Genomic DNA, 9,295 nt, shown 5'->3' with positions numbered 1-9,295 from the left:
AGCAACGACGCAACGCTTCTGTTCCACACGCATCACGTGACTTCTGCCGGTTGGATAAAGGATGCCCGGAAACAGAAAGCGTTGCTTCACAGCTGTCTCATCAGGGTTACGTGTCGCTCGTTCTATGGTTTAAAGGATTACTGGAACTGCTTTCGACCACGCTTTGTTTCACGGATTGTCTTTGCCTGCTCCCATAAATTGCTACGGACTTCGGATCACCAGTTACCTGACCACGCTTTGTTTCACGGATTGTCTTGTGCTTGCTCCCATAAACTGCTACGGACTTCGGATCACCTGTTGCCTGACCACGCTTTGTTTCACGGATTGTCTTGTGCCTGCTCCCATAAACTGCTACGGACTTCGGATCACCTGTTGCCTGACACTGCTTTGTTTCACGGATTGCCTACGCTCTCATTCTACGGACCACGTCTCACTCTGAATCTTTGGTCCCACGCTAGGTGTTCACCTATCCCTGCCTCCTGCTTTGGCTTTTCGGTTTGGGGTCCTGTTCCTGTCTGGGTCTACTTCACGCTCACAGGTAAACCGTATTATTATACCCTTTCTACTTCATTGTCCTGCCCTGATTATAACTGCATTACAACTTGCTTTTCAGCGCTCCAGGGGTTCTTCCGGCTGTCCCTCAACCCGGGCTAGACGGACTGAAAGACCATACAGACAGTATTTCTGGTGTTGTCTGTCTGGTACTTGAGGACGGAGGGGTTGTTCATACTCTGCACGACCATCAAGTCTGTAACAGATGTGCATTGTGGTGGCTCAGGTTGCAGGGGTTGACAGTCTGCTTGGGGGCTGATGCAGCAGCAGCAGCGATGTGTTGCTGCTGCATCATCATTCCACACCCTCTGCTACCTGCACCTTATAAGGGCATTAGCATAGTACTGATGTGCATTGTCGTGGCTCAGGGTGCACGGGTTGGCAGTCTGCTTGGGGCTGTCCACGCCCTCTGCTACCTGCACCTTATAAGGGTCAGGCATTAGCATAGTACTGATGTGCATTGTCGTGGCTCAGGGTGCACAGGTTGGCAGTCTGCTTGGGGCTGTCCACGCCCTCTGCTAACTACACCTCATAAGGGTCAGGCATTAGCATAGTACTGGTGTGCATTGTGGTGGCTCAGGGTGCACGGGTTGGCATTCTGCTTGGGGCTGTCCACGCCCTCTGCTACCTGCAGCTTATAAGGGTCAGGCATTAGCATAGTACTGGTGTGCATTGTGGTGGCTCAGGTTGCAGGGGTTGGCAGTCTGATTGGGGCTGATGCAACAACAGTAAGACAAATGACTCAACAGGAAAGGACATTTACAAGCCCCTAGAACCGACAGAAGTACTCTGAGCACTAGTAGGGCTGACGCTGAACACAGGGGTCCACCTGCAAGACCCAGGGAGACGGAGGCAACAACCCCAGCCAATCCCTACCATCCCCCACCGCCCGTACAGCTACAACTAGGTACCACGGGGCTGCGGAACGGACGAGATACCACCAATCACCACACAATCTGAAGTATGAACACTAGCAGGTGCGCTGGTCATGTGGGTGGTGGTGAGGAGCATGCAAAGTTACTGAGGGAGCTGACGGAGGGGACAGCTAAATGCTCAAGGGGCCTCGAATGCAAACGGCCACGTACCTTCTGAGGCACAAGGTGCGCAAGCACCCAGTCGTGTATGATTACACGAATCCAATTGGTCAATCCAGGGTAGAGATACCAATTAGCCAATACAACTAACAATTTCCTTCTCTGCATACACCTCTCAAACTCCAAACCAAACACAACCACAAACCTCCAGCACAACAAACAGCATGAACTTCACTACACTGCAACAACAAAACAAAAACACACATAGACTCGCACATCAGCACACGACGACTACCGGCCGCATACACCCCAGGCCCAGCGGACGGAACCACTGGGCTGAGGCTGCCAACAGCACATCACTGCAATCCTGCACTTTTCCAGCCTCCACCCACTAACCCACCTCTCCCCCCTCTTTCAGAGCGCCAGGGGACCACTCCGGTGGTGATAGTGCGCGGTACAAATGTCCTTTAACATTAACAGCAGCTGCAGCAGCAGCGATGTGTTTGGTGTTGCGTCATCAGTCCACGCCCACTGCCGGCTGCGCTTCCTGGAGGCCCCGCCCTCTGCCACCTGCACCTCCTGAAGGCCCCGCCCAGGCCGTCCTGTCAAGCGCTCCTCTGTGCGTGACGTCACGGCTACCTGTCACACGCACGGCTCTCCCCTGGCAACCTGTATCCGTATCGCTGCTGCGTCACTCTGGCGGCGACGTGATCTGGACTGTACCATTCTCTGTGCAGGGGTGGGAGGGTCCGAGCCGCTGTATGCCGGCGCTCGGGAGGCGCTGTCCATGGGGCCGTGCTATTGCGCGGCGCTTCGAGAGCCCTGCACGGCGGGGCTGCGGGGGTCTCCCGCGGGCCTGGGCGCTTTCTCAGCTGCTGCTCCCTCCTTCCGCGTCCCCCCGAGTATGGAGGCGTGGTCTCGCCCGCTGAGTCCCACGGATCAGGACCCCGCACGGGCTGCCCTCGTCCTGCCTGAGCTGCACCGGGTACTCCCAGAGCAGGGCCGCTTCCCCTGCCAGGCGCCCTCTTCCCCGACGGGGCCCCCGCTCCGGCGAACAGGCTCATGCTGGCCGCGGGAAGCCCTCCCCGGCGGGCTTCGCGTGCGTGTTCCAGTCAGGCGCTGCCGCGGGCGCCCCTCTCCGGCGGGGTCCTCGGGTGTAGACAGCGCGGGGGTCGTGCGGGCAGGAGCTGAATGTTTACAGGAATTCAAAGGTAAACGTTCCCCGCCCCCCCCCGCGAGCCCCGGAGCCTGCCCCCGCCTCCCTCCTGCGGAGCCCATGAGTGCCCCGGCGGCCGCGGGCCTCTTCGGCGGTGAGTACGGGCGGCCTGCCTGCGCTGCGAGCCGAGGGCTGGGGGAGTGCAGAGCCCTGGCCAGGTGGGTCCCGGGGGCCAGCCACACGCTGCCCTGCCCTTGCTGGGGAGGCTGCTTCCTCGGGCTCAAGCCTGCATTCCCCGGGGCCTGTCCTGGGGGCTGCTGCCACAGGTGTCACCCGAGGGGGGGGAGGGCTGCCTAGCGCTGCATCCCACACGCGAGCCGTCTGGGCGCTGTGCCCCACATGTCACCCGAGGGGGGAGGGCTGCCTAGCGCTGCATCCCACACGCGAGCCGTCTGGGCGCTGTGCCCCACATGTCACCCGAGGGGGGAAGGCCTGCCTAGCGCTGCATCCCACACGCGAGCCGTCTGGGCGCTGTGCCCCACATGTCACCCGAGGGGGGAAGGCCTGCCTAGCGCTGCATCCCACACGCGAGCCGTCTGGGCGCTGTGTCCCCACATGTCACCCGAGGGGGGAAGGCCTGCCTAGCGCTGCATCCCACACGCGAGCCGTCTGGGCGCTGTGTCCCTGACATGCGGTGGGGGCATGGCCATTCTTCAGCTGGGGAGGCCAGTAATCCACCCCTGCGATGGGGAACCCTTCAACACTCTGTCATCCTACTTCAGCTTGTAAATACATCACGTTTCAACGTTGCCATCTCCAGATATGTGTTTACCTGAAACACACTGCTGGAATTACACTATTTCATGTTTCATTCTCTTGTGTAAATACAAATGGACGCCAGATTGTTAGCGACCCCAGGCTTGCCCATCGATTTCGAGTGATGACTCACAGAAACAGCTTGATCGTTGTCTTGCAAGACAAGGTAAACGGCGTCCAACGACCTGACCACTACAAACTAACCCACCCCCCAGATCATCACCTTTTTAGATCACTGGTTACCTGATCATTCTAGAAAACGACACTAGACCTTCAGGCTTCAATATCCGTCCTGCCACCATGACCATACATTATTTCACCATTAGTTCATCCTGAAATTCCAATTCTGCTTACTTCATCATTTGATTTCCATTCTGTTAGGCACCCCTCTCGTCATGACAACATCCTCTCTCTCTGAGCAGGGCCTTGTAATGACCCAAAATGACCCGTTTATTTGGTCCTGCTGAACATTCCCTTTCCAGACCTCGCTTCTGCGCATGCTTGACAAGTCAGCTGAAAAGGAACAAGTCTTGGCAAAGCCAATATAATAAGGCCGTCGAGCATCCATAATTTTACTAAAATGGGGGGGGGGGGGGAACTGGTCTTTACCTATGGGCACACCATGGGAGATAGTGTCCAGAACCGTATGTTCTTATTTATTTCCCACACAGTATAAGGAAGCATTTTGTACATTGCAGTGCCGGCAACAAAACCCATAATACATAGGCATGGCTGGTACTTTATAATGTTTAATGCTGTGAGAAACCTGACAGTATTCTCCCACCTACATCCCTGGGATTTTCCATTTAGGTGACCAGGGAAGGGCCATCGCTTTTGAATCCCGACCCTGGGGGAGAATCACCAGACTGGAGGATCATGGGGGATTGGGGGGCAAATATCCAAGGGAGGGTACATGGTATTCCCCATTTTCCAATTATACACCAACGTACTCTCCCTCAGCTTTAATGGGGTATTTCCAATCACACCCCATCTCCTCCTTCCCATTTCCAATAAGTACTGGGATGAAGAAAAGCCGATCAGGAGCATTGAGGATTACCCATATAAATAAAACCTTTTGAATTGTCCCACTAATAGTCAGACACTTTACTCCAACTGCGCACAACTGACTCCAAATGACTCTCACCTGCATGGAACAGAGGAGCCAAGGAGCAGCAAGCTGCAGGAAGCAATGGCTGGAAGATCCAGAGGAGAACGCGTGCTGTGACGCTGGTCCAGTGTTCATGAGGGGCTGCAGTGTGGCTAGGGAGCAGTGTCTCCAGGGAGCCAGAGCGAGGCAGCCTGTATCCTGCTGGCGGTGTTCAGGGAAATAGTCTTTCCCTTGGGACGTTGGGCGGTCCCAACAGTGGCTGAAGTGCTGGTGTGAGACCCTGACCTCGACCCAAACCCATTTCACCTGCTTGCCGGCGCTGTACTACTGTTGTTGAGTTTCATGAGATAGAGAAACTCAGCAGTGTGCGGGTGGCTGAAGCGGGAGCAGGAGCGTTGTTGAAACAAGAGCCCGGTGGGCAAAAGCAGGACGCAAGAAGCAAGTGGTGAAAAAAAGCAAAGCAAGAGAAAGCTGGAAAGCAGTGAAAGAATGCTAAGCGGAATCTCCAAAAAGGTGCACTAGAGACATGGAAGTAATAAAAGACCAAAAAATGTGCTGGCGGCGCAGAAACGGCTAAGAGTGGGTGGGAGGGAGACCCGAAAGTAAGGAGAGGGGTGCAAGCGACATAAAACCGAGAGATGGCAGAGACAGTCAGAAGGAAAACAGTCAAGCTGAAAGAAACGCAGAAAGTGCAAGAGGCACGTTGAAGGGCAAAGGAAGGTACAAGTGAGCACAATGAAAAGTAAGGAGTGTGAAGAGGCACACAAAGGTGGAAAGAAGGTGCACGTGTGCATGACAGTAAAAGAAGGTGCACGTGTGCATGACAGTAAAAGAAGGTGCATGACAGTAAAAGAAGGTTCACGTGTGCATGACAGTAAAAGAAGGTGCACGTGTGCATGACAGTAAAAGAAGGTGCACGTGTGCATGACAGTAAAAGAAGGTGCACGTGGAAACGGACAGAGTGAAGGAGGCACAGAAGAGGAAAAGGTGCCAGAGAAGGAGAGGGGTTAGAGGTCAGAGTGCTCATGCCTGGGAGGAGCAAATAACCCGCTTTCTCAAAGCCTCTGATGCTACCCCCATTAAAGAACTGTACAGCGAAAGGTACATCAAGACAAGAGGAACTTTGTTTGAGACCAGAGGACCCTAGTCCTGGGGAAGGGAACCCCCTAACAGCAGGATATGTTTTTTTTTGGGGGAGGAACTGAAAGGACCGAAGCCTGGGGAAGGGAACCCAAGAGACATTGTGGACTCTATTGACTTGCTGCAAGAACCCTATGTGGAAGGTTTCAAGGGCAACTCAGTTGAGCTATTTTGAACTGGCAGAACTACACCTATTGGTAAGACTACCTGAAACCAGCAGTGGTTTACATTTCCTTTTGAATCACCGTTTTTCTTTTAAGAAGACCCCTATCACATTTGGCTCATGAGTGAGGGCAAGCATAGGTTTGGACACAGACACACTTTAGTTTTGGACCTACGGACACCGACGTCCCGTAGAAACATTAGTTAAGGGAACAACCCCCTTAGAGTTAGGGTCAGATAGGCATTACAGCAACCCCGCAAAGAGTGATAATAAAGGTTCTCAAACTGTTATTTTTGAGTCTCTCTCTTTTGATACCATGCCTGCCTCACAGTGCCTTTTCCAATTTGCTAGGTATGTGCTGATAGTTTTCTGTGAAAGAGCTAATTCCTAGTAAATGCCCGATTTAAGAGGGATATGGCACCAATAACGAATATGAAGACATTTACAAGCAGTCTTTAGTCATGGAAAGTACATGAACTCCTTCCATTGCTCATTTCAGTAAGCCTACCTCGGTGCAATTCATTCATTTTTAAAATCAATTTTGTCATCTGTATAGTGCCTTTCACCATAATTATCGGCTCAGTGTGCTGTTGGTTATGATATATTTTATTTGTGTCGCGCTCATACAAGTGTTTCCGAGCCTCGAAGGGACCAGAGTCCACGTTTGGGAGAATTTGGGTGGTGCTATTATGCCCGTGTTTATTTCGGTCATTACAATTATCTGAGCGTTGACGAGTCACTCATGTCTGAATGGTGTGTGGATGGGTGCAGCAGAGGTATACTATGAACTAATCAGGGGTGCGTTGTGTTTAGGAGATAATCATGTGAGAAGCTACAACTCAAATTTGTGTCATTAAAGGTAGCTTCATTCTAATGGCAGAGGAGTTGTGCAGTAGTGTTTGTTATATGTGAGTGCATGTGTGTGTAATGAGCCTGTGCCTTCCGCTAAGTTATGAAGGTGTGGTGTGTGAGGCGGAGAAAATGGGTTAGCTGTGCAAGAATATGGCTACTTTGCACAATTAGGCTCCATGCAAAATACAGCGGGCTAAATGCAAGATAATTCTACCTAACACAATTAGGCTAAATGCATTTAGGTATATGATATTGGGTAGTAATAGTGGTGGGGTTTTCCTGGAGTACAGTAATAGCTGTACTTCCTGCCCCCACACCACACTTATCATTCCCTGTAGGCTGTCTGCGTTGGGCGAACACTGGCAAACACGGAGTGGAGCTGCTCAGTAGTGACTTTCCCTTTGCCTCTGACCTTTAGCCTGATGGCTGCCTGGCCAGTCCCTCCCTTGCTTGATAGAACTACAACTCTACATTATATCATACCCTACATGAGATGCAAAGCCTGAGGTTCTAGCTTCCCCTACCTTGTTGCAAAACTCCGGAATTACCCCACCCCCTGCCTTGAGGGCTGAGAAATCATACTGTATCTTTCATAAAGCTCTCAACACTCAGCTCTTCCCCTAACCCACAACCCCCCCTGCCCACTGTGCCTACTTGTCAGTTAACTCAATTACAACACCACACATTATGATCAACCTGTATGATAATGGCATGCGATTAATGTAACTAGGCTACAGTCCTAACTGCACCAATGCTACTCTGTTTTTACTTTACAAAATCATGACTTTATAACCAAGCATGTCTTCTTGACTTGTACCTGCAATGCCTCCGGTTTGTATGTGCGATATACAAATGAAACAAATAATATACGCCCTACATTGTATCCGTGCCAGAAAATATGTGCTAGCCATTGGTGAGTGATACTTCAATCTGGGCGCACATTGGTTAGTGATATTTGACTCGTGGTGAGAAAGACATGGATGTGCTGTGTGTATGTCTAGAATTGAGATAAGTGACTTTTGTATGGCTGTCTAGTAGCTTGCAACTTGAATTTGTGTGCCCTGCTTCAATCTGGGGGAGTAAGATCTAATAGTAATTATCTTTTTTTTTTATAGCACTTCATACAGACTTCCTCCTTTAATATTTAGTTCTACCATTACTGCCCACTCATGCTACTCAATTTATTGACTTCTGGAGGCTGAACCCATATTGCACAGTATCTTTCAGTTCCGTAGGCAAGCACTCTGCTGTGCGCGTGTGGAGAACTGGCATTAATCCCAGGTTGCCAGACTTTTGTCTGGCTAGCAGCTAGTAACTTGGCAGTTTTTACCCCATTTTGTATCCACCAGTTGGAGGCCAGGGACACCCATCTGCTATCCCAGACACCAGGCCGGTCCTTTCACAGATTCTTCTCCTTGTTTGGAAAACATCATTCGGTTTCCTTGTTGTGATGCTTATTGCTCATGGCATTGCTTCGTTGCCCTTTCTGATACTTTTCTTGGGTAGCTCCTGCATAAACTGCATGTTATGCACAGAATGGCTTTATCTTGTGTTGTGTCCAGCCAGTGGTTTTGTTTAAGCAGTGTATGTCCGTGTCATTGGTAAGGTTGAGAGATTTAGCATGCCTTACTACATAAATGCCTGCTAGATGGCTAGCCTGGGTGATCTATGTGGACATTTTATTTTTAAAATATGTACATCCAGTTACATATTTCCTACCCTTGTTCTTCACTCGCCTAATCTGTTTGTACTAGGATTTGCACAGTTCACTGACCGAGTCCTGCTGTTCCCCATGCAAAATGCTAGGTGACTGGGTTGCAGTTAATTACGATGAGAAGCAAGTCCCACCCCTTCCTGTACGTGACCTTTTAATGATGGCTCTTTCCGTAGCACACTAACTTCCTGAAGAGAATAGATTGGAGGCTCTGAGAACAACTGTGGTACACTAGTAAAGGTTGTGAGCTTGCTATCTCTGCCAGCACTTGGTTGCATGCACCTCTTTGTTCTGGTGGCTTATACTGTTGGCAACTCTGTCACATATCTGGATTGCCCCCTTTACCGGGTAAGGCTATCTGCTAATGGGAGAAACCGTACCCCACTTATGCTTTGAATGGTCCCTTATCACTGTTAACATGTTTGTAATGATCCTGTTTATCCTAACAAACCTCATCAATGTTATGATGGGGTTAAAAAAAGCCTTCAAAATCCATTACCTGAAATGTGAGAGTAGAACAGATCATTTCAGCTAAAAATGACGAATCGCTAGGTGTTGTCACTTTTCCCCTGGGAACTCCCTTCTCATGAGGCGAGGCAGCTACCCAATAGTCCCCTGGGGTAGTATAATGTGGGAGGACCTCGTGGGATGCAAGCACTATAGTCACAGCCCAAGTAGTCACCACCCCGAAACCTCATATTGAGCATGCTGTAGTAATACCTCTGAGAAAGATCCTTTTGAAACTACTGGGAAGAAGATG

At 50.9% G+C, this 9,295-nt stretch overlaps 1 protein-coding gene across 5 annotated transcripts in view; it reads left to right on the top strand.

Annotated features, from left to right (window-relative positions):
- Positions 1 to 2,726: 2,726 nt before the first annotated feature.
- Positions 2,727 to 9,295, top strand: part of UPF2 (UPF2 regulator of nonsense mediated mRNA decay) — a 766,220-nt gene continuing 759,651 nt past the window's right edge. For 4 of the 5 annotated variants that reach the window (XM_069627784.1, XM_069627788.1, XM_069627786.1 and 1 more), the window contains exon 1: positions 2,763 to 2,896. The gene's annotated coding sequence lies outside the window, so the exon portion shown is untranslated. Of the gene's footprint in view, positions 2,897 to 9,295 lie in introns of all 5 variants that reach the window. The other variant, XM_069627785.1, reaches the window with a different exon arrangement.

This window comes from Ambystoma mexicanum, chromosome 12 (genome assembly GCF_040938575.1).
Source record: "Ambystoma mexicanum isolate Mex_15411 chromosome 12, UKY_AmexF1_1, whole genome shotgun sequence".
Lineage (NCBI taxonomy): Eukaryota > Metazoa > Chordata > Amphibia > Caudata > Ambystomatidae > Ambystoma > Ambystoma mexicanum.
Note: the sequence above shows the minus strand (reverse complement) of the source record. Positions and strands in the feature narration are given on the sequence as shown.